The sequence below is a fragment of the Equus caballus genome, chromosome 6 (genome assembly GCF_041296265.1).
Source record: "Equus caballus isolate H_3958 breed thoroughbred chromosome 6, TB-T2T, whole genome shotgun sequence".
NCBI lineage: Eukaryota > Metazoa > Chordata > Mammalia > Perissodactyla > Equidae > Equus > Equus caballus.
Genome location: NC_091689.1, coordinates 44,964,014 through 44,988,476, shown reverse-complemented (window position 1 = coordinate 44,988,476; position 24,463 = coordinate 44,964,014). Strand labels below are relative to the sequence as shown.

General features: G+C 45.0%; 1 long non-coding RNA gene across 1 annotated transcript in view; it reads left to right on the top strand.

Annotated features, from left to right (window-relative positions):
* LOC111773899 (uncharacterized) overlaps window positions 1-23,822 on the top strand; it is a 29,876-nt gene extending 6,054 nt beyond the window's left edge. Inside the window, exon 2 of the long non-coding RNA XR_002808604.2 lies at window positions 18,735-23,822. This is a non-coding gene — a long non-coding RNA (uncharacterized lncRNA). The remainder of the gene's footprint in view (window positions 1-18,734) is intronic.
* Window positions 23,823-24,463: the final 641 nt, after the last annotated feature.

Sequence of the window (24,463 nt, the reverse complement as noted above, 5' to 3'; positions counted from 1 at the left end):
CTCGGTCCTTCGCCCTCCCCAAGGCGCCCCGGGAGGGGGCCGCTGGGCGGCGGAATCGCGCCTCCGCTGGGGGAGCCACCACGCGGCTTTTTCGCGGAATTTTGACGTCACCCACACGTGGGGGAAGGGGCTGGGAGAGCGAGAGGAAGCGGCGGGGGAGGGGGCCGGGCGGCGGCGGCGGCGCGCCGTGTCCGGACCTCGCGGTGGGCGCTCGGCGCGGGCGGTCGCGCGGCCCGCCGACTCGCGGGCTGCGAGAGGCTGAGCTCGTCTGCCCGGGAGCCCGAGCGGCGACCCTCCTCCCAGGCCCTCCCCGCCCCGCCCCGCCATCTTCCACCCCCGAGGAGTTTGTTTTTTAACTTTGAAATCGGGAGCAGCTCTGGGCTCCCGAAAAAGCTTATTTCTTGGATGGTGGTCCCGTTCTGCTCGCTAGCGACGTCAGGCTGAGTATCGCGATTGCCGGTCGCGACGGCCCGCCGCGTAGCGGTGTCCCCTTCCTCCAGGGAGGGAGGCTGGAACGTGTTTATCTGTTCCTCGGGTAGTGAGTTCTGCATTGATTTTTACACCAGAAGTTTTTCACGCGCGACTTATTCCTCCCTGCCCCACGCCCCATTCACTATTTAAATACCAGCTGGGTCGATGGATGCTGTGATAATTACATGTAAGATCTATCTCCCGAAGATGGAGATGAGCAATATTGGACGAATTTTACTCTATTAGGAGCAAATCTCTCTAGAAACGTGCTTGTCAATAGTTCCACAAATAGATGGGCAGAAGTGCAGGGGGACTCCCCTCCCAGCCGCTGGACGCCCAGGGGGAACCCGCCCTCGTGGAGAACCTTCTGGTCTGCAAGGGCTTGAGCTGCGACTGCGGGGTCAGCCCACGTGCCCTGATTGCCCCTACATTTGGGCAGAGTCTTTTAATCTTTCCATCTGGGGGGTGATAGCTGAAGTGTGTCCTTTTCTAAACCCACGGTGACAATGCAGAGTTTGTGCTGAAATTTACAGGAAGCTTCAGTGGAAGTGTTTGGGAGAAAAACAGTAAATGTGAACCGGCTTCTACCTCAATGAGGTGAAGAGGCTGTTGCAGGAATCAGATGCAGAAAGCTAGGGGCTTCTTTGAAAATATGGATTTGAGGGGGAATTACTTGTTTCAGATGTTAAGGAGAAGCTTTCTGTTTGAATCAGGAAGTGTGGAAATGTTTCTTTTTTTAAGATGACAGAATTTGGTTATGAGCAGTACTTTCTTCCTTCGTTTTAACACGTTCCCTCTATTTTCAGCTTATTATTTATTTCTTTTTCGTTTAATAGTTGCTGATTTGACCCAGGAGACTTTGTTTTGTTTCTTCTGAAAAGAAAAAAAAGAGTTAAAATTAATAAAAATGTCCATACTTGCTGTTGAAGCTCAGCCTGAGTGAATTGTATTTAAGAGTGCTTGGTTTTTGGTGTCTGATTTGATGGACGCTTGGTTTGTGTGTGCAAAGGTGGAAAAATAGAATAAGTTATTGGAAAAAAAAAGGAAGGAACCAAAGGAAGTGTTTAAAAAACCAAAAAGACAAATGTCCTTTACAGTTTGCTCCTGCTGAATTTCAGACATTTAAGTTGTGGAAGGTCAAGTTAAGCACTTTGTAGATCCAAATTTTTAGTAAAATGTCAAGACTACCCCCACCAGAATATTTTTTTGAGCACTAGTCATTTTTATTTGTTTTATGAGCACTTCAATTTTGTCCAAGTTCAGACACTCATTCTCCTTTAAAAAGTCCACTTTCCCAGTGTGATTGAACATTCTTTCGATTTCATACGTTTATTCAGCTCTGTATCAGTTGCAACCAAATTGAAGCAATATAAAATATTTCTAATAAATATTCCTTATTTCGTATTTTATTTTTCAACCTTTAAACACAAGAATTGATAGCATCTGTTAGTACAATTTATAACATAATTCTACAATATGTTCAATTCATCTTCTCCGAACTTTTAAAAACTAATTAATAAAAACCAGAGAAATAGTTTTCTTGTTAAGACTTTTTTTTTCCTAGTGGCAAATTTCAGGAGGCAAATTGAAAATTTTTCTAAAATTACTTTCTTGGTGGTCTTTTGTTGGCATTTAAGAGGAATGAGTTTTGAAATGTGAAACAGGTTGTTTTTTAAAGCTTTATAATCTTCAAAGTGTGCACCTCTGGAGAGAGATGTTCTGTCTATTTTAGGATTGACCTGAAAGCAGGCAATCTGTGTAAGTATGCTGGACAATCGCAGCTAGGTTGCATTTAGACTATTAGGAGGAATGCATTTCCTCTTTGCTCAGCCCTAAGTAAGGGCATCTGCTCTTACATGAACTTGAAACAAAGTTTGCGCCTATTCATTATGTAAACAACTTAGAAAAGCACAAATCCAGAGCAGAGGGGTTTATGTGGAAGGTGAAATTAGAGCAGAAAAATCCTAATTTATTTCTGTGGTTAGCCATCTCAAATCACACTTTCCTTGTGGTCCCATCAGCTATAAGACAAATAATTCCTTCTTTGTGTTGTATAGAGGTGAGCTCCTTCAGCCCTATTTAATGATGATGATGATAATCATTCCTCTGTCTCCTTCTTCTTTCAATGAATGTGTGTGTGAACCTTTATTTTTCTTTAAAAACTGTTATCAAATTGTAAAGAAATATGGTTACTACAGTTAGATTTTTGTCCTGGGAAATAACACCAAAAGCACTCAATTTTGTGCTTTTGAAAACAAAAAAAATCACCAAAATTTAGTATACCTGTTGCTTAGGAGAAGAAAAAAACACACAGGATTAAAAAGGAACCAGAAAATTCCTTTGCCTGACTTCCAAATCCTTTCCTTCATCGTGCCCACATATGTTTCCGTTTTTTGAGAGCAATCAGTCAGTCCATCCAGCAAATGGAAACCCCCGTCCAAAAGTCTTTCCTGGTGGCAGGGAAGATATTCTGAAGCAAATGGTTTGGGTTAGTTTATAAAAGGTTTCAGATGAAAGGTCTTACATCTGGCATCCCATGGCCACCAATTATTTCAGGATCATGAAACATTATTTTAAAAAAGTATTTTGAGAGAGGGGAGTCTAGATTCTGGATTAGATCTGTGCAGGCCGTTTTGTGCGTGGGTCTTCCGGAAATCGTTCAAACTCAGGACAGGTAGTTGTGTCAGGTAGCAGCACACGAGATCTCTATTGTGTCATTCCAATAAACTGGTGAATAGCAAGTTTTTCTGCCCCTTACTTCGGAATATTTTTCTTCTATTGTTTCTCTTTTTAAATAGAATGGTATATCTAATTAAAAATTTCCCTAACAGAATAGTGAATAAGGCTCACATTTACTTGCCTTTGTACAAGAAAAATTCATATACTCTTTGTAGTGTAATTACCAGCCATTTTGTGTCATCTAGCCAATGATTTAAGAAAGTCGGTAATGAAACTCCAGTAAAATTTGCCACACTTGGGATGAAAACCATACTTACCTAAAGAAATCAAGGTCTGACCTAGGCTGCCTGCATGTGTCGTTCAGTGGAAATCTTTCCGATTTAGGAAAGCCTTGTTCTCTACCGTAGATTAGATACAGTCCTGCTTGGAAACAGAGAAATGGACTGTAGAAACTTGTGACATTTTGGCCAGTCATAGAATACGCCTCCTGTGTCTGGGAGTCTGTGATGGAAATTCTATATAGTATTCATCAAGGTTATTCATGCTGAGCGATCACATGTGTTAAACTGATAACATCACAGGTCTGTGCACAGATACATCAGAGCGTGTGGGGGGCACGCTTCAGATTTGTAAGGTAGAATTTAAGTGGTTTTAATGGAGGAGTCAAATATGCTGAGATTTCTGTGCTTTGGAGAATGCCTTTGGCTTTTGCGATTTATTCATTCGTTTATTTGACAAAAACTGAGTTCTTGCCATGTGCCCAAGAGTGGGCTAGGCATTGGGGGTGTAGTGAACGTATGGTTAGACGCTCAGTGAATGTTTTGGAAGGCAGGCAGGAAGGAAAAAGAGTGGAATAGCACAGTGCCTGTCCCCGAGAAGCACATTGTCTAGTGATTAAACATGGGAAAGTATTAACATCCCATACGTGAAGGCTTTTAAAAAATAATAAAACTTTAGAACAAAAGGCATAGAACGAGATGCCATGTTTTACCCATCTCCCATGACCTAAACCAGGGATGTGGAAATTGATCTTCTCTTTAAAATTCAGTCTAGTCAAGTAATTATTACTTGAATGGCGTAATGTGTTTTATTATGTTCTTAATTTGTTTGTAATCCATTGGAACTAGTTGGTTGGCTGCCTGGGTCACGTGTTTAGGGTTTGGTTAGTCCTTTTCAAGTAGCCATAGCTAGAGCTGCTTTTTTGGTCCGTCAGTCTGAGAACATTCCTTTCTTTGAGTAGCTATATTTCCTGGAGCATCTGTTTCTCGTCTGAGTGAACCCTCCCTCAATCTGACAGGGTATTGATTAGTCTTTCCCTCCTTTGGTTAGCAAGCTGATGTTAGAGGAATTCATTTACTTGTCCTGAGTCATCCAGAGCAGAATGTAGACCCCTGATTATTAGCTTGGGAGTCTCCTAAAATTGATGCAGCAAAGATTGTCCTTGTCATTAGCATCACGTTGGTGAAATGGCTGTAGGCTAGAAGTCAGAGCACTGGCATTCTGGTTCCTACTCTGCCACCGGTCAGCCCTATGATCTGGGGATAGCTTAAATGTTTCCATTTCTGATGGTCCTCAGCTCCAAAATTAGCAAGCTGTAGTAAAGGCTCTTTAAGTTCCCATGGCTGTATCATCACATCATCATCATCAAAAGAGGCATCAAATCTTATAGCATCTTTTATATATTTTATGTTTTATGTAACAATTCTTAAATTGTGGATTTAGATGTGTTCTCGCTCTCTAGGTATCTGGGACGTATTAGCTCATAGTGGATTGGAACCTTTTAAACTCAGTTCCCTAGATAGGTGGGCACTTGATGCATGTTTTCAGCTGAGGGAGAATGCTGTTTTCCTTACCCTAAGTCAACAGAATAGGATGTCAGTCTTCGAAAATACGTGGAATGTAAAAATAGATGGAATATAGCACTGTTTCAGGGTGCTTACGGAAATCCCAGCACATAGATTAAACTAACCTAATGCTTATTCCTGCAACTCGAGCACAGCCCTCAGTAGAGCACATGTGGAATACGGTTTGAATGGGCCCTCACTTGCAGTTCCTTCAGTGACAGCTCGAGCCTCGTGGGCCTCTCTAAACGAGGCTCCTTCTGAGCCATGTGGAATTCATGGCGTATCAGGTGGCTCTTTAGGTGAAGAGAATAAAGCAAATTTCCCAGAGTTGAAGTCTTTAGATGAGACAGCCCTCTTGCTTTCTGGCATATTCTAATAACTAGAAATAAGCAAGTAGAGCTCTCTGCTGTTTCCCACATTTTCTCCCTCGTGTTTTATTGCTTTGAACATGTGAGAAACTTCATTTATTGGGGTTCTTTGTATTCTAGTAAAACCCACTTAGATGTAATTATTTGCTTTACAAAATTATGTTTGTAGACACATTTCCTCTTAAAGTGTGGCTACTGAGAAAGAGAAACTTGTAGTAATTAGTAAACAATTACATTTGGAATAGTTTCTGGGCAGCGTTCTAAATACTTTTTAAAATATGTGGCATACAGTGTCAAGGAGAGAGCGCTGGACTAGGGTGGAGAGGGGTGGGTTCTAGTCCCCACTGTGCCACAAGCTGTACAGCTGGAGGCAGGACTTGTCTGGTATTACAACATTTTAGGGTAGTAAGGGAACTCCGTGCGTCTCCCAGTCCATACCCCCGTCAATCATGGAGGAACCCCTTCAGAGCATCCCTGACAGATAAAGATAATACCTTACCTCAGACATTTCTACTGAGGAGGAACTCATGTCCTCTAAGGCATCCCCATTGTCTATTCTAAGTTTATACATTGCTTTCTTACGTTGAACAATATGCTTCATCAGCATCTAAACTTAGCAACAATGGTGAGTGTCTGCTTACTATTGGTGGGCCTTGAGCTAGGGCCTTTGCTCTATAGGATCTGCCTGGGAACCATGTGCCATTTGGATCCTGAAGAACAGATAGGCTAAATGACTTACCGAAGGTCACACAGCTAGTTAGGGGCCCAAAACTTCCTGCTTCCTGGCGATTTCTGCCCACAAATGCTATCTCTGACCACTGAAACAAGGTAGAATTAACCATCTCCCTCATTTATGCTGACAGTTGGTCAGATATTTGAAGATGCCGTCCCTCCATCCATTCTCCCCCAGGCTAGACTACCCTTTCTCTTCAGCTATTCAGTTGGATGGTAGCCTCTCGCTAGCAGGCTAGCCTCCTCTAGATCCTGACTGGTTCACAGATATCCATCTTAAAGTATAATGTCTTTCTTGATGTGTGTCTAATGAGAAAGAGCAACTTGGAGCAACTCCAGAAACCTACAGACCATCAAGATGGTTACAGCAAAACATACTAGGCCATGGACCACCATTTGCCTCCCCTCCCTCCACTTTCCTGGTACCATTGAGAATATACTCAGTGAGTACCACTGAGAGTATACTAGTCTAGACAGGAAAGAGAAAATACTTGTCCCATCTCTGGAGGCTGGTTTTATTAATGAAACCCAAAACTGCAGTCCATTTTCTCCTCTATAAATTGAGTGAATTAAACTATGGATAATTTTGCCTTGTCTATATTCTGTGGCCCCAGGGAACAAAACTAAGATCTCTAGTAAAATGTTAGAAGGAAGCAGATTTCTGCTCATATAATGAGCTTGCTCTGTGATCTGTCCCAACAAGGCAAGGGTTACCTTGAGTGATCAAATAAAAGACCTATAGTAACTTATTAGGGATGATACAAAGGAATTGGTGAGTCATTTATTTGCTCTGAGCCTAGATTTCCTCATCTATAAGATGGGAATAATAATATCCACCTAGCAGAGTGGTTGTAAGGAGTAAACATGGTGTGCTTAGCACTGTGCCCTGACATAAAATAAGTACTGAGATAAAACCAAGTGGGGTTTATTATTATTGTTAAACTCTGTTGTGATTGTGTTCTCTCAGAATCAGTTCAGTGCTAGGAGTCCATGGAATTGTTACTGTATTTCATACACTCTATGAAAGTAGGGACATTTCTGTACCACATCTCAGCTCTGGGGTATCCCTACATACTGTTTACCACTACCATGGGTCAGTTACTCAGTGGCTGCTGCCAACATGGTTTTATCGCAAACTAGTCCATTCTAAACTCCGGAGTACCTGGTCCTCAGAGGGACATGTCCTAGGAGGTAATATTCCAACCTGAGTAGAAGGGACAGGGGAAACCCAATCTACACAATCACAGAAGTGGAAAGAACCTTCCATATTGAATCCATTGTTTACCAAAGTGAGATGGTGGTCCATGGAGGGGCATTTTGTGTTTTACTGGTTTGAGGTTTATTTTAATGAGTATTAGAAAAACATGCAACATATCAAACCCATAATTTCACAAATGTTATAATGGTATTTAAGTTTTAAAAAGAATCAATTTTTTAAAAATTAAGTTGAAGAAGGGGTATATAGATATTGTTTTTAAAAATCAGGGAGGTTGTACGCAAATAGTCAAAATTTGGGAAACAAACTCCAATACTTCCTTAGAAAACTAAGGGACAGCAGCACACTTACACCCACAATCACACAGCCTGTCAGTGGCAGTGCTGGGACTAAAGTAGCTTTCCTCACTTCCGAAACTAAAGTTAAGACTTTGCACAGATTCCTATCATCTAAACAATAGCATTACAATTTCCCCTTTCTTTTTGTTTCTTCTGTCAGTATTTTATTGTGTTCTGCACAGCGTTCTTTTCACTGACTGGCCTTAGATGCTTCTTGTTATGTATTTCTGTTTTAATGATTTTCCCCACTTTGAACTTTTGGACTGAGTCCTTTGCTTTTTCCAGGCCACCACTGCCTATGATTTTTGCCTCTCCAAGTAGGTTTTCCTTTTATCCTGTCACCTTTCCAAACTTCTCTGCCTTTTTAAAGGCAGAGAAATGTCACTATTTGATTTATCTGGCAGTTCTCTGGAAAAACTCCATTTTAAGGGCTTTCTCTCTGTGAACAGCCCTATCACCACATGTTTGTCCAAAACAATCAGCAACAATTGTTTAACATTTCTACTACCTGAGTTTGCTGTACCCATTGGGGCAAACAAGAGGCCAGCTGAAAAAATTAAAAGGAAACACTGGGAAATGTGCCATCCATAGAGGCTTTGAAAAGCACTGACATATCCTTGGGAATCTGGAAGGCCACATGCATGTACATGGCTTTACATGTACCCAGGAAAGACCTGAGAAAGCCCTAATTACTCACCACGAGCTGACCCTGAGACTCTGTGCAAACAGAAAGTGATAGTTAAGGCAGAGTTTTAAACTGCCTGCCAGATTGCTGAAGGCATGGCCCCCCACACACACAGAGAGTCCCTTGACAAAGGCTAGGAGACATATTGGTTCAAGACATTTAAGGAAATCTCTGTCTAATCATTAGCTGACCATAAAGCAAACTAAACAGAGACTTCAGTGGTTGCACATGACCAAGAATACAGACTTTATAGAATTAGTCTAGGAGAGTCATTAAGTAAACAAACAGCAACAGCAACAAGAACAGAAACAATAAACCTGGCAGCAAGTGTGTGTGGCTGATCTGATTGGGGGAGTTGCAACTTTCTATTATCTGAAACATCTAGTTTTCAATAAAAAATCTTAAGACACACAAATAAACAGGAAAGTATGGCCTGTACACAGGGAAAAATGCAATCAATAGAAACCAACCCTGAGGCAGCCCATATATTGCATTTACAAGACAAAGACTTTAAATCAATTACTTAAAATATAAATATGTTTGAAACACTAAAGGGAACCATCCTAAAGAATTAAAGCATAAGAAATAGAGAATATCAATAAGAGACAAGTTCCTAAAAAGGACCAAGTATAAATTCTGGGGTTGAAAACTACAATAACTAAAATGAAAAATTCACTAGGGGGCCTCAGCAGGAGATTTGAACTAGCAGAAGAAAGAATCAGCTAGCTGGAAGATAGGTCAATTGAGATTATACAGTCTGAGGAACAGAAAGAAAAAAGGATGAAGAAAAATGAACAGTCTCAGAGACCTGTGAGACCCCATCAAACATACCAACATACACATAATGGGAGTCCCAGACAGACAGGAGAGAAAAAACGAGGCAGAAAGAATATTTGAAGAAATAATGGCTGAAAACTTCCCCGTTATTTTAAAACATTAATCTTTCTTTTTAAACATTAATCTGCACATCCAACAGGCTCAACAAACTCTAAGTAGAATAAACAAGGATAGTCACACCTGCACCCATCATAGTCAAACTTTCAAAAGACAGAGAAAATCTTGAAAACAGCAAGAAAAAAGCAACCCATCACATACGAGAGAGCCTCAATAAGTTTAACAGCTGACTTCTCCTCAGAAGCCATGGAGGCCAGAAGGCAGTGGGATGACATGTTCCAAGTGCTAAAAGCAAAAGACTGTCAACGAAGAATTCTCTATCTGGCAAAATTACCCTTCGAAAGTGAAGGAGCAATTGAGACGTTTTCAGATGAACAAAATCTGAGAGAGTTTGTTGCTGGCAGACCTTCTGTACAAGAAATGCTAAAGGAGGTTCTTGTGGGTCAAATGAAAGGACAGTAGACAGTAACAAATCCACACAAATAAAAGCACTGGTAAGTGTAACTACATAGGTAAATATGAGATACAATACAGATGTAGTTTTTTTCTTTTTTGGTAACAGTTTTCTTCTCTTATCTAATTTAAAAGCCAATTGCATAAACTGTTAATAGGCTTATAAGGTATAAAGATGTAATTTGTATGACAATAATAGCACAAAGGGGTGAAAGGAACAGTGCTGTATTAGAGTGAAACTTTTACATACTATTGAAATTAAGTTGGTATTAATCCAAACTTCATTGTTTTAAATTAAGATGTTAATTGTAATCCCTGGGACACCCACTAAGAAAATAATTTGGGGAGAAAAAAGGAAACAACAAGAGAATTTAAATGGAACACTAGGTAAAACTATTTAACACAAAAGGAGACATTAAAAAAATAGAAGAAAATAGAAGAACAAAAAACACATAATACATATAAAAAACAAATAGCAAAATGCAGACATAAATCCTACCTTATCAGTAATTACATTAAATGTAAAACGGACTAAACACTTCAATCAAAAGGAAGTGATTGGCAGAATAGATAAAGAAAATATGATCCAGCTATGTGCTCCCTACGAGGACCAATTTGAGATTCAAAGACACAAATAAGTTTAAAGTCAAAAGATGGAAAAATAGATATCATGCAGTACTAACCAAAGGGAGCTGAAGCGGCTATACTAACACCAGACAAAAATTGTTGCTAGAGGCAAAAAGAATAATTTCTCATGATAAAAGGGTCAATTCACCAAGAAGATATAACAATTATAAACATATATGCACCTGATAAAAGAGCCTCTTTTGAAATGAAAGCCCCAAATGAAAAATATTTGTTTTGTATTGAACAGAAGCCTGCCTCTGTTGCTTGTATTCCGTGGTCTTATTTCTGCCCTCCAGAGCGTCATGCAAAGAAAGTCTGACTCCTGTGTGACTAGAGAGTTGTTCAAATGTTGGAAGCCGATGCTCATGTCTCTTCTGACTTTCAATCTTTTAATGTGACCTTTGTCTTATAAAATTTTTCCTAGAATTCAGTTATGTTCTCTCGTAAAGAAAGCAACTTCAGTGTTCAGAGTGGAACCAACTTTCATAGAATTTCACAATTGGAAGGAAACTGAGATTATTTTTTCCAAATCTCCAATTTTATAAATAAGCAAGCTGGGGCCCAAGCTGGTTAGATCATTGAGCTGGTTAATGGCAGACCAACATCCCAACTCCTTGTCTGGTGCTTATTCCAACACTTTCCTTCTATGATAGTTTCCCCCACTTTGGGTGCTGGAGAAGGTCACTGGCTTTGGGTGAGAGAGAGACTAAATAACTCTTCCCCCTTCTTTCAATTGTATCTAGCATCCTTCATCTCAAATTTACCATGGAAGATAAAAGCTAAGAGTAATGGAAGGAACTACACTGGGCATTGAAAGACATAGAGTCTCATCTTTTTTGGTCACTAACCAACTTCTGAGACCTTGGATAAGTCACTTCAAAAAATAATGATAACTACCATCTGTTGAGCACCTGCTGTTTACCAGGCACCGTGCTAGGCACTTCACCCTCAAGCCTCTCTATGTAAGTGTTCAAATGGGTCTCTTTTCTCATCTATAAAACAAACAGGTTGGACTATGTGTTGTCCATGGTCCCATCCACTTCCAGACTTGGGTGACTGCACGGAGCTATCTTTATCAGGATATTGTTACAGTCCCTGAGGCTTCATCTTCTTCCCCCTCTTTCCTGTTTCCCAGCTGGCAGTGGTAAGGCCGCTGGAGAATAATGGCTCTAGACTTGTCACTAGATGAATCCTCTTCTCTACCCGCCCAAAGGGCTTTCCCTTCTCCGTAGGATTTAGCTTGACTCTCACTGGCCCATTTTGGGTTCCCAGGATTATATTCTCTGCCCTCCTCTCCCTTTAGATTCTCCCCATGGGCCTTTGATTCGCTCTGATGGCTTCTTATTTCACCTACGGTTTCTGAGAAGTCAAGTTGGAAGCGGTCGCTCAGCTTGTACATAAGCGGCAGACTTGGCAGCCGTATGATCCCATTGCCTTTGTTATTTCTGCTATAACATGACTCCTGCTTCTGAAACTTCGCTTGATCTAAATTTCCCACCCTTGCTTGAGACGTGGCCAAAGCCCTGCCTTTTCTATCATCACCTCAGCCTGGCCAAGTGCTCTTCGCTCTCAATCTACCCAGCAAGTGCTGTCTGCACTACACATCAGGCACCGCCTTGGGACTTATGCCTTGGGGTTTAGTGATCATACTACTATGAATCCTGGCTCTATTACTTATTAGCTGTGCAACCTTGGGAAAATTACTTAACCTTTCTGGGCCTCAGTTTCCTCAACTACAAACTAGAGATGCTAGTACCTCACAAGGTTTTTGTGAGGATAAATAGGTAAAGGCAAATAGCATAGTGCCTGACACATGAAGGAGCGCTCGATAAATTGACTCGTCACAAGATGTAGGGGTGAGCCTTGGCTAGCCCAAGCTGATCAACATAATCCCATCCATCTTGCTAGAGAGACTGGGTTAGAGATGGGTACATGAACTTGACTAGCCCAGAGTGACTTTTGGGACCACAGTTGGATGATGTGGCCTCAGATGTGAGACCTGGCATTGCTAGAACCGTTTCTTTTACTAGCAGGAAGCCAGCCTGAGAGCAAAGCTGACACTTGTAGTAAGGCAGAGCTGAGAAATCAATGAGAATTAGAACTAGAGGCCTGATCAAGTATCTCCTGAAGTGCCTCCGACCTCTAGAATTTTCCATTGCTTGAGCCAATTTAAAAATTTAGTATTTAAACTCACGTGCTAGGTTTTATTTTTAATCATTTGCAACTGGAAATATCCTGACTGACACTCTATATTATTATTATTACCTTCCCATGTATGCGCAACCCTCTGTCATTAGACTGGAATGTCCTTTGGAACATAGCTAACTCACTAAGCTCTATGCTGCCATGCCACCTAGTACAGTTTTGTCACATAGCAGGTTTTCATTCACCTACACTTCATGCCACCATACTCATTTCCCCCTGGGATTATGGCCTTTGAGCGTCTTTAAGGCGGAAAGAGAAGGTGGCTAGAGTCCCAGGGAGAGGGGTCCCCTCTTGCTTCTTCAGCTTCTTACTGAGGCATAATGACGGGAAAGTAAAATACTTCCTGGATTAGCTAAGCTTTACTGAGCACTAGGCATTGTACACACAGAACCATCCTTTTCCTCTTGGTTACCTATGGCTACTGCTATTGTGCCCTGTGTTACAGATAAGAAACTGATGCTTAGAGAGGTTACTCAACTTGTGTAGGTCACACAGCTTCTACATATCATAACTTAGAATCCTGAACTCAAATTACCGTATCCCTGTCTTTAAGTTCTCATTCCACTTAAAGAAAATGAAGCTAGGAGTCTTAGCCAGTGCATTACGGGTGTGGCTTATACATGAAAGATGATATAGAAGTCTAATCATCAGACCCATGCTGAAAAATAGGCTTTGGACTGGCATCAAGAGATTGGTAAGTAAATGTACATTAACTTCAAAGAAAATGTTTAAGATATGCATGATTCATTTTGTATGATTTCTCACTTTCCCGACATTTTCAGATAACCCACTACCTTCCCAATCACATCAGAGAGATCCTGACTTTTTGGTTCTCTTTTTTGAACGTAAGAGTTGAAAACCTACATGTGATCATGCAAACATAGCGCTCTGCAACTTGATTTTTTTCAGTTAACAATAACCTCTGTGCCAATACACAGAGACACACTTCATTCATTGTAAGTGCAGAATGCGTCTCCACAGTAAGACTGTATCATGATTTAACCAGTTTCTACAGTTAATGGGCGTTTGAGTGCCCTTCTTCACCAATTTTTGGCTTTTATTAACAATGTTCCCTCAAGCATTGTTGGTACTTTTCTTCTTTGTGCACTTGGGTGTCCATAGGAGGGGGAGAATTGTGGGCTCTTGATTCTCTAAATTAAAAGATCCAAGATAGAAAATGAATATCTTGAGGTCCCTATCTTCAACGACCTTACAGTCTATAGGGAAGCAGACACATACACACATAGCTTTTAAGAGAGAGGGAGATAGGGGTTACCTCAATGTTCTGGGAGTACAGGAAGACAGAGACTAAGGGGCTCAAGTGAGTGGATGACTGAGAAGGCTGCATGGAGGAGGTGGCATTTGAGCCTGGGCTTGGAGGATGGAAAGGTTCTGATGCTTGGTCTCCTCATCTTCCTGTCATTGCTTGGCAGTGAGCCTGTTGTTTGGCTGGACTCTTCGTTAACCGTTTGATTGGACGAACAGCAACAGAGATGAAAGGGAAGGATGCTCTGGACAAAGGAGACAAAGGCCAGGAACAGAAGTGGGAAAGTGCACAGTGTGCTCAGAGGGCCAAGAACTGGCTGGTGGAGCTGTAGCATATGGAGCCCCAGTCACCTTGGGGTAGCGTGGGAATGAAGAGATATCAGGGGCGTGGTCTAAAAAGCACCCGGGAGGGATTAGGTTTGCCTGGAAAAGAATTTTTCTTTGATGAAGGTTGGGTAGAGAGTTTAAGGAGGGAGCAGACAGCTCTCTGATTGGGATGATCTGAGCCAGCTGGACGGATCCACGCTCTTTATAGGTGACCTGACAGCCCCCAGCTTTACCGAATTTGTTACTCTGGCAGTCTTTATGCTTCACTTTTGGGGGTTGTTTCTGCTTTGATTTCAAGGAAAATCACCATGTGGAAGAAAAACTACAAAGTTTTAGCGGGGGAAAAACAACCTTTTAGCTGCCACTATGTCTACATCCATAAAAATCCTCTACATGCCCCATGAATTTGAACATGCGGTTTATCTCATTTGTTCCATAAAACATCAGATGCGACTTTAATGGCCTAACCCCAAAAAGATAACTTGACAGCCCTCAAACATTCAGCAGCATTCCAAATAACCTTTTACTGGAGCTGGCCTTCTACGGGGCCATGTGGATGTCAGACGCACACAACTTGAGTCACGCTGACATAGCTGGGATGCCTGGATTGCAATGGAATCTCGGGGGTACCAATCACAGGCCAGAGAGAAGCCATTGGCTGCAAGAAACAATGCCAGAGTGTTCACGTCTCTGCAGAAGGAGGGGTGTTGATGGCGATGGGAATGACAATTGCAGGCAGAGGAGGACGATGACCCCAAAACAGGATGGGCACTTGTCAGTGATGCTGGGCCACTGGGCAGAAGCATTCCAGGGGCTCGGGCTGTGGCCACATCCTTCTTCTCCTGAGTCCCAACCAGAAAAGTTAAGAAAGTATACATTTTCCCTGAAACTGCTTCCTGAACGGAATGCCCTGCTGTCTTCTGGGGTTTGAGAAATCCAGAGTTTTTAATAATGGCCAAAATGTATTAAGCGTTTATGTCCACCAGACACCGTGCAAGGCATCTTACAGAGAATTCATTTCATCCTCATGACTCCATGGTGAGGTAATTTTCACAATTCCCATTTTATGAAGGAGGAAACTGAGGCTAGGAAGAATGAAGAAATTTACCTGAATCCCACAGCCAGGAACTGGCAGAGTCAAGACTTGAACCAGAGTCTTTCAAAAGTCAAGGCCTGGGCTCCTGACCACAGCACTCAAAGCCACGTGGCTGGTCCATGTGATCTGTGCCACCCACAGCAGCCCCCGCCCCGGAGGCTGGAACTCTTGAGTGTTGAGCAAGTGGAGAAAATTCTAAAAGGGATTCTTTTTACTCTCCTGGTTTCCTGGGGTCAGGTAAGCATGTTTAAGCATCCTGTTCAGTCAGCACTGGTTTACTTCAGTGATTGTGCTGTTCAAGACCCAAGGCTAGGCACAGTGAGGGGATGCGAGGAAGACCCAGACGCCGCGATGCTCTGGAAGGGGGCTGCAGACTGCAGGCAACGTGCGGGCACCCGTCTTTGGGAGGCTGAGTTGAGGTAGTATTCCTGTGTCGCTAATGAGTTTGCTCATTACTTTTCTAGCTAGGATCTGTCTTTCTTTCTTCCAAGCTTCTTTACCTTTTTCTTTTTCTTTTTTTTTCTTTTTTAACAGTGTAAACCTTTTTCTGACTTACTCTATGCCAAGTTAGGTGCTAAATCATTAACACAAAACCATTAGCATGCAGCATCTCAGTTGGTCCTCCCACAGTAGAATGAAGTTGGTACTGTTAGTGTCCCTGTTTTAGGAAGATCAAGAAACTGAAGCCCAAGGAGGTTAAGTGATGTGTTCAAAGTCTGCCTAATTCAGTGCCTTGCCCTCTTCACCATGATAACAACATGTGCTAACAGTGCCCTCACTCTGTACTTCTTTTATGGCAACCCATTCGGTCCTCACAACACCTATGATAGGAACTACTATTGTTTCTGTTTAATAGATGGGGAAACTGAGGCACAGAAAAGTTATGCAGTCACGCGCTGCATAACGATGTTTTGGTCAACAATGGAGTGTATACACTACGGTGGTCCCATACGATTGGTCCCACAGAGCCTAGGTGTGTAGCAGGCTAGACCATCTAGGTTTGTGTCAGTGCACTCTGTGATGTTCGCACACAATGAAACCGCCTGGCCATGCATTTCTCAGAACGTATCCCCATCGTTAAGTGACGCACGACTGCAAATTTGGCCAAGCTCACCCAGCTGATAAGTGGCACAGCTGGGATTATGTTTGACTGCTTATATTTTGTAATAAAATAGGAAGACATTCCTCACTTTTTGTTTTGTTTTGTCTTCCACTTGAATCCTCCTGTGATGACCCAGAGTGGGATGCCAGGGCACTGAGAACAGAGTCTCTGAGCTGACCTGGGGAGGGTGCCAGTGACAGCCACGTCCCTGCCGCTCTGGAGGTGGAGGGCAGTAGAGAGAGCAATGAGATGGCAGCCGCAAGCCTGGGGCCCTGCCAGGGAAGGCCTCAAAGCCCACCTGTGGGTCGGCACCCCTGTGCTGGGCAGTGCACAAAGACGAGCCGTGGCTTTTAGGAGACCAACTGAACACGGTCCTTGGGAGAGGAGAAAACCCAGGGGCAGGGCGGGCACGACCTCAGCCTTCGGGCCTGAGAAGGGCTGTTCTGTGGAATAGGGGATGTAGGGAGCAGCTGTCCCAAGAACGGGGCAAGAAAACACAGGTTCCTGTTTGGGGAGCAGCAGGGGCATTTCAGGGAGAAAGCGGGATCCATACCCCACACTGTACAATGTCCAACCCTGAAAGAGGAGGCTGCGGAGTCTGGACCCAGAGGAGGGGTCTCTAGAGAGAGGAGAGGGGCCTCCCTTAAGGTGACCTCTTCCTGACCTCTGCCCCCTAACCTTCTGAAGCCCTATCCATCCTTGAAGCTGTGGCTCCAATGCCACCTCCTCCATGCAGCCCTCCCTGAGCAAGCATCCCACACACACCCTTAGAACTCACAGTTCCATTCAGGGGACGGAAAGCCTAGGTACTCTGAGGTCCTGGGCAGCCCGCATTCGCTCAGGGCAGGGCTCCCCAGTGGGCTGAGGCTCAGACGAGTTATTCGGGTGATCGAAGCCTCAGACACTCTGGAAGTCAGCCCAGTCAGTCACAGGCACTCTCTCCCCAGTCACCCCCTTCTGCTGTTCATTTGGCCTTGGGTGTGGGATGTCCTGTCACCTCTCTGGTCCAGTGTCTCCTGGTGTTAGCAGCTCCTTGCATGAACACGTGTCTCAGATGGTCAGACAGCACTCACTGAGCACTTACCGTGTGCCAAGCACTGCTGTGACTGCTTCCCAGAGCTTATCTCATCTAACCCTCCCAACAGCCCTATGAGGTGATGTCATTATTGTCACCATATTACAGAGAAGGAAACAGAGGCTGAGGTCCTCAGCAGCTAAGGAGCAAGCTAGGACTTGAACACAATGTGGAAACAAATCTGGGATTTGTCACTGACTTGTCCTCGATGGAAAGAAGTCAGGGAGCTTCTCCCTCCTTTCCAGCTCCTGTAGCTCCCAGCAAGTCCTATACATAAGAATTGTTCAATAAGTGTCAGGGTATTGACTGTTCAAAGACATTTCTAATCTGCTTTTTCAATAATCAGTGAGTTAGGCTGCTTTGGAGAGGACAAGATAGTGTTGAATCCTTGCTAGGGAAAGTCAGCTAGCTCTTGGAGGAAGTGAGAGGTTTGCCGGCAGTGTCCTAGAAAACTTTATTCCAAGTCTTTAGGCTAACTGTGAGATAATAAAAACATATATATTTGGCCTTCTTCCCCAATTCCTGACACAGAGCTCCTAAGTCCCTTGGAATTTCCTGGGTGATAGGAATAACAGGAATGTCTTCTGTTCTGATAAGGCCGCTCTTGGTGGGCCCCCAGATCGCTTCAGGACGGGGACTGGTCACCAAAAAGAGCAAGGCATGATTAGAGAGTTTGAACTCTGAGCCCCATCCCCCAACCTATGGGGAGGGGAGAGAGGCTGGAGAATGAGTTAATCACCAATGGCCAATGATCTGATCAGTCATGCCTAGGAGGGTGCACTCCAACTGCGTGGGGACAGAAGGTCCTGTGCTCAGATCCTTCCAGATCTCACCCTATGGACCTCTTCGTCTGGCTGTTTATTTGCATCCTTCATAATAAATTGGTAATAGTAAGTAAATGTTCCTGAGTTCTATGAGCCGTTCTAGCAAAGTCTTGCACCTGAGGAGGTTGTGGTGGGAACCCTCGAAGTTATAGCTGGTCAGTCAGGAGTGCAGGAGGCAACGTGGCCCTTGTGACTGGCATCTGAAATGGAGGCAGTCTTATGCCCTTACGCAGTCTATGCCCTTAACCTGTGGGGTCTGTGCCAACTCCAGGTAGTTAGTGTCAGAATTAAATTGAATCGTAGGGCACCAGTTGGTGTCCGGAGAGTCGGAGAATTGGTTGGTGTGGGGACAAAGCTGACACATTTGGTGTCAGAAGTTTTGTGAGTAAAAACACTTCGTAGTAGCAAAGAGAAACGTGAGAAGAAGTTGGGAAGGAGGGGTGCAGGGGGACAGCCCATTTCAATTAATTAAGTGACTCAGCCAATCAAAAATGCTTTATTAACTGCTCTTTCTTCTGTCCTCCGCTTGCAGGAGATTGTACTATAAAGCTCATACAAGGACTGATGCTGAAAATGCACCTTCCAGAAGATGCCAAGGAATCACTGTATACTCAACTTGATCTCTGCCGCCTCTGTCTACATCTCCAGTCCTGGACACTGAAACCGGTGCTCAGGGGTAACCTCGTCAGAAGAATCCCTAACCACGGGCACCAGGAAAGTCGAGTCTGTTTCTCTGTGCTTGCTAAGATAGGGAAGCAGACTCCAGCGTTTAGAGATTTTTTTCTTGGAACAAGAATTGAAACAGGGGCCGGCCGGGTGGCATGGTGGTTAAGTTGACATGCTCCACTTTGGAGGCCTGGGGTTCCCCAGTTCGTATCCTGGGTGCAGACCCAGCAGCGCTCATGGAGCCATGCTGAGGTGGCGTCCCGTTTAGAAGAACTGGAAGAGCCTACAACTGGGATGTACAGCTATGTCCTGGGGGGCTTTGGGGAGAAACAAACAAAGTTTGGCAACAGATGTTAGCTTAGGGCCTATCTTCCTGACCAAAAAAAAAGCATAAAAAAATAATGTTAAAAAAAAAAAGAACTGAAATGTAAAGGATTTTTTTCAAGTTAACATTCAGTTCATACAAATGGAATTTGGAAGAACTTCTCCAAACGTTGCCTGTTTTGGTCAATTGACCTTTTACTGTAACAAGCTAATCGGAAGCCACAAATAAATTGGGGAAGAAGGTATTCATTTCACCAAAAGATTTGTTGCTTAGCTGGATACTCTCATGGTGCTTCTTTAAATTAGGAGCATTTCTAGTACCTATTAAATAGTTTCATTGACTTCAGAGTGAGATTTATATATTTCATTCAGAAAATAGTCAAAGTGTACTTGATTTTGAAATTCTTAAAGAATTTAAGAATTAAATTAAAGCTGAAAGGGGCATTTGCGCCCCCCCTCCTCACTTTAGAGATGAGGAAGCAGTAGCCTGGAGAAATTAAGTGTCTCGGTCACATCACAAGGCCCCGTGGCAGGCTACTCGATTTCCAGCTTTCTCCCATTACTGTGCATCTTCCTTGCATCCAAAATGTCTGACTCTCTACCTGGTCCTCAGCTGTTGTCACAGATGCTTAATCACTCACCCCTCTTTTGGATTTCTTCCCTTTTATTATGGAAAATTTTCAAACATAAAGGTAAAGAATATAATAGAAATAACTCCCATGTGCCCCTCACTCAGCTTCTACAATTATTCACATATGACCAATCCCCTTTTATCTGTACCTATCCCCAGTTCCCGTTCCTGCACAGATGATTTCAAAGCAAATGCAAACATCATGGAATTTCATCTGTAAATACTCGGGTGTCACAGTGTGTGCGCCCTCTCGCACATGTGTAAAACCCACACTACAGCTATCACGGCTAACAAAATTAACAATTAGTTCCTGAATAGCAAATTTCCCCGATTGTCTGTCTGTCTGTCTTTCTGTCTGTCTTTCTCTCTCTTTTGCAATTGTTTTGTTAGAGTCAGGATCCAGACAAAGCTGGAGATCGGGTCTCAGGTCTCAGGTTATCTGATCATTCGAAGTTCTGGCGCTAGAAGGTTTGCTGAGCAAGGGGAAATACGTTGCAAGACAAGGCTCCTCAGAATCGTCGTGGATCGCGTTTGTGTACATGCCTTGACCCTTCCTGAGCTTCTCTGACCCATGGCATTCGGGTCAGATCTGGCAAACAGGTATCAGCTGCCTCGCACAGAGCAAACTGAGGCCTGGAGGTGTTGTGGGATCCAATCGCTGGTCAGGCTGAGGCCACTGCAGTTTCCTGACTCAGCTCTTCGGACCCCACAGCATGTCGTCGTAACCCCATCTCGTTGCAATTAGCACGGCTCCTACTTTTGTAGGGGCTCAGTATGTTCCCACCCTCTTCTAAACACGTCTCTGTAGGAGCTCGTGTAACCTTCCAGCAACCCTAGGAAGTAGGTGCCTTTATTCTCATTCTGCTGATGAGGACTCCTAGGCACAGAGGGGCCGAAACATTTTCTCAGGGTCACCCAGCACCAGCAATTACAGTCAGGTCTCTCTGATCCCGGAGTCATGCCCATAACCTCTGTAATTTTCTAGCATCACACTACAAGGCAACTGTAATTTTCGGTGTGGAAAATTTACCTCGATTCACTTCATCTTTCTTCTCTTTTAGAATTTGGCTTTAAATAGGAAATAAAATTACAATTTCTACTCTTCAGACACCTCCTGCCCACGGACGTGATCTTCCTCCACCTGAATGCGTGAAGCTCTACACGATCCCTGACTGGATCATTGAGAGCTGAAAATACATCCCAGGCTGCGGACCTGTCTGCCCCAGCCTCACCCGGCCGACAGCTCGCGTCACGCAGTCCCCGCCTCGGCCTGGCCCTGCTCACTCTGTCTTGTGCTTTCAGGAGCAATCAAAGCCCTTTTTAGAAAATATTTCCTGGGCTTCTGTGGCCTTGGATGGACAGAGTTTTCCACTAGGCCTTTTTTTTTTTTTTTTCCAGCCACACTGGCCCTTAAGAAGATGTTACTCAAGTCTCCACACCTACTTCAAACATTTTTAGGGGCCCTGGCTGGGGCCTCGTGTGTGACTGCCAGGAACCCTACGGAGAGGAGGAGCCAGCTCCGGGGCCCTGCCTTGGTCGCAGTGTTTACTGAGAGCTTGGAGGCCGCCGGCAGGGTGGCCATTCTTTTTCTCACACTTCCCCAAACGGCATATTCTTGTGGGGCAGCTGCTGCTCCCGAGGCCGTCCTTCTGCCCCCGGTTACTTTTCCCATGTTTGTATCCCTGGTGGGATTCTCCCCCCTTCCTTTTTTTAAGGGCTTTCTCCTAAGTCTCTCTGTCGCGGAACAGCTGTGCTCTGATATTAGATAGAATGTGTTCTGTGCTCACCACGAGCTTAGGAACAAAAGGGTTTTAAGAACCCTGATAAATGAACAAGGTCTCTGGGAAGATGAAATGTTACCAACATTTCAAACAATCACAATCCTTGTGCATCTCGAAGGCTTTGCCCTTTCACAGCAGTGCCGGGCGGGCACTGATCGTGGAGCCTTGGAGACTGGCATTTTTTTTTCCCGTCTCCCTGTCGACCTCACATGGGAAAGTTGGTCAGAAGATGGCCCTTCGCTGGCATCACACCCCGAGCTCGCTTTCCCACCGGCTCTTTGCGCCGGGGTGAGGCCCCTTGGAGAGCTTCAGGGAGCTCAGTGAGCACAGAGAGGCCAAGGCTGGCTTTCCGGGGTCTCTTACCTTCCAGGTGGTGTGGAGGTTCTCACCTCCTCTGAAAACACTGGGCGCCACCCCTGATTCCGCGCCCCCTGTCTGCAGGTGCTATGCTGAGCGCTGCACGTTATCCTATTCCATTTGCAAAGCAATCCCGTGAAGTCAGTGTTACCGCCTTTAACTTCAAAGGAGGAAACTGAGGCTTTAGGAAGTTAAGCGACTAGCCTAAGGTCGTAGCAAGCAAGAGGTGCAGCCAGTATTTAAATCCAGATTTGGGGGACTCCAAAGCCTCTGCTTTCTTTGGTAAAAATGGCATCCCCGAGTGGCGGGCCATGGATGGCCAGCCAGGGGTTCCTTGGCTGTTCTGCCCTCTTCCTTCCATGGAGGACCTCCTTCTAACCCGGGGGACTCGAGTTTCTTTAAATGGTTCTCCTCACCCCGATTCCCACCTCGCATCCCCACCCCTGAAGTGTGCACTGTCGTCCGTAGTTCCCCATTTTAATGTCCTCCAGACCTTAGGCTACCTACTTTGGTTTACTCGCAGCCCAGTCCACACAACCCAGCCCAACAATCGCTCTGCAGCCCAAGTTTCCTCGTGGTCCTGCCTTACATGGGAACAGAAAGGTCAAGGCTTGAAGTAAAATGACAGATGGAAAGAAAAGCCTCTTGCAGCCTGTGGAGCTCCGTGAAATCCTTCCTTATGGGATTTCCCTTGTCAGGGCTGCGAGAAGAAGCCTAAAGGCTCACGGCGAAAATCTATAACACACAAAGGCACTGTACGCAGGGGCACGCACCACAGGGGAACATCTGACTAGCAGTCCCGGGGGGTATTGGGGGGGGGACACTAGGGTGATGGGGAAGGAGGGGGGAGGAGAGGGGAGGAAAGAAAAGAGGGAAATGACCAGCATCATGATTTCGTTTCCTGCCTGTTGGCACCATGCCTGCTCTCCTCCACAGAGATCTGGAGAAGAGGTCTTTTTAAAATGCAGCAAGAAAGACTGAGGCTAGACCCAAGGAAGAACAGCAAAACCACCTGAGCCTGGAGACCCAGGAAGTGATCGTCGAGGCCTCTCCTTCTCTGGCAGCCTCTAGGACTAGGATTCAAAGTCGTCATGAGGGGAGCTCAGGGGTGGCCTGGCACCGAGGTGGAAGCAGGAACTCAAGGATTTTGGCCCTGTGGATTCAGGAAGGAGTCGTCATGGGTTGCCTTAAGTGGCATTCCTTTCCCAAGCCAGAGTGGGGTCGAGTCAGTAAGTCCACATAAGAAACTGCCAAGATGTGGGCGCATGTGGAGCAAAGTCAGAATCTCCGTCTCCAGCCACACACGTGTCGCACACCTTTTCCTCTTCTGTCCTGAGTTTGCAATCTTTTCTAATTTCCTTCACCCTTTGAAGCCTCCCTTTACCCTTATGGAAAACACAGACGGAGCATCTTTCTTTCTGGGCTTTTCATGTTGATAAAGAAAAAGACTTGCCTGGGCCACAGAGGTGATCACAAAGCGCATGTTTCCAGCAAGTCTGGGGAAGAGGAAGAGGCAGCTTCTGGTGGCCAGGCATGGCAAGGCTGCACGGGAGTGAACTACTGTCCCTCCATTGCCCCTGTGCTCCCTAACCGGGCGCCTCCGGGTTCCTTCCTGCAAGGGCAGGCTATAAAATGTGCTAAGAGACCTCCTTGGAGAGGGTGTGGCGGTGGTGATGAGGCGTGGGGAAGGTTCTGTGGGTTCTGTGCCAGCTAACTGGCCGTGGGACCTTGGGCAAGTCATTTCACTCCCTCTGGTCTCTGTTTCTCCTTTGGCCAAAAGGGGTTAATCTTGATTACCCTGCTTGCCGCATGGGGAAATCATGAGGACCATGTGAAATAAAATTTAGAAAGTTCTTTGAAAGTGACGTTTAAGTGTGATTGTTACTCCGGATTTCAGGGAGTGCAGGAACAGGAGCCAACAGTGGGCTCCCCGGCCCCTCCTGCCAGAAGTTGCCAGGCCTCTATAGCGGCAGTGACCATAACCCGCCAGAAGCCGTGGGAGGAGAGGGGCCCCAGAAGCCAGCAGCAGTTGGAACCGTGGCTGGCCGAAACCCCCAACCTCCCTCCTTGCCTGGCCTGCTCCAAACCCCAGGAAAATCAGAGCTTCTGTGGAAACTTAAGCTGTGCCTGCTGGACCAGACTGGGATGGGGGTGGGAGCTCTACTCTGCCAAATGGTGGGCATGGAGGGCGAGCGACAGCTGGAGGGTAGAGAGCTGGAGGGGGCCAGAGCCCTTCTCCTGCCAGCCTGTGCTAGGCCTGGGGACTGCCGCCTGCACACAGCGTGGCCCAGTGTGGGGACCATGAGTGGGGGCAGGGTGAGTGGGGGAGCCTGTGTGGGATGCTGGAGAGGCCTGGGCCGGCAGGCAGGCGTAAGTTGCACACTGCCCATCGAGGATTCAGGATTGGGTCCAGCCTGGCAGTCCCCTGTTGTCTCTTCCTCCAGTGGAGGAGGCTCCTTGCTTGGCTAGAAGCACATGAAAGGCTGTGGACTCACCTGCCGC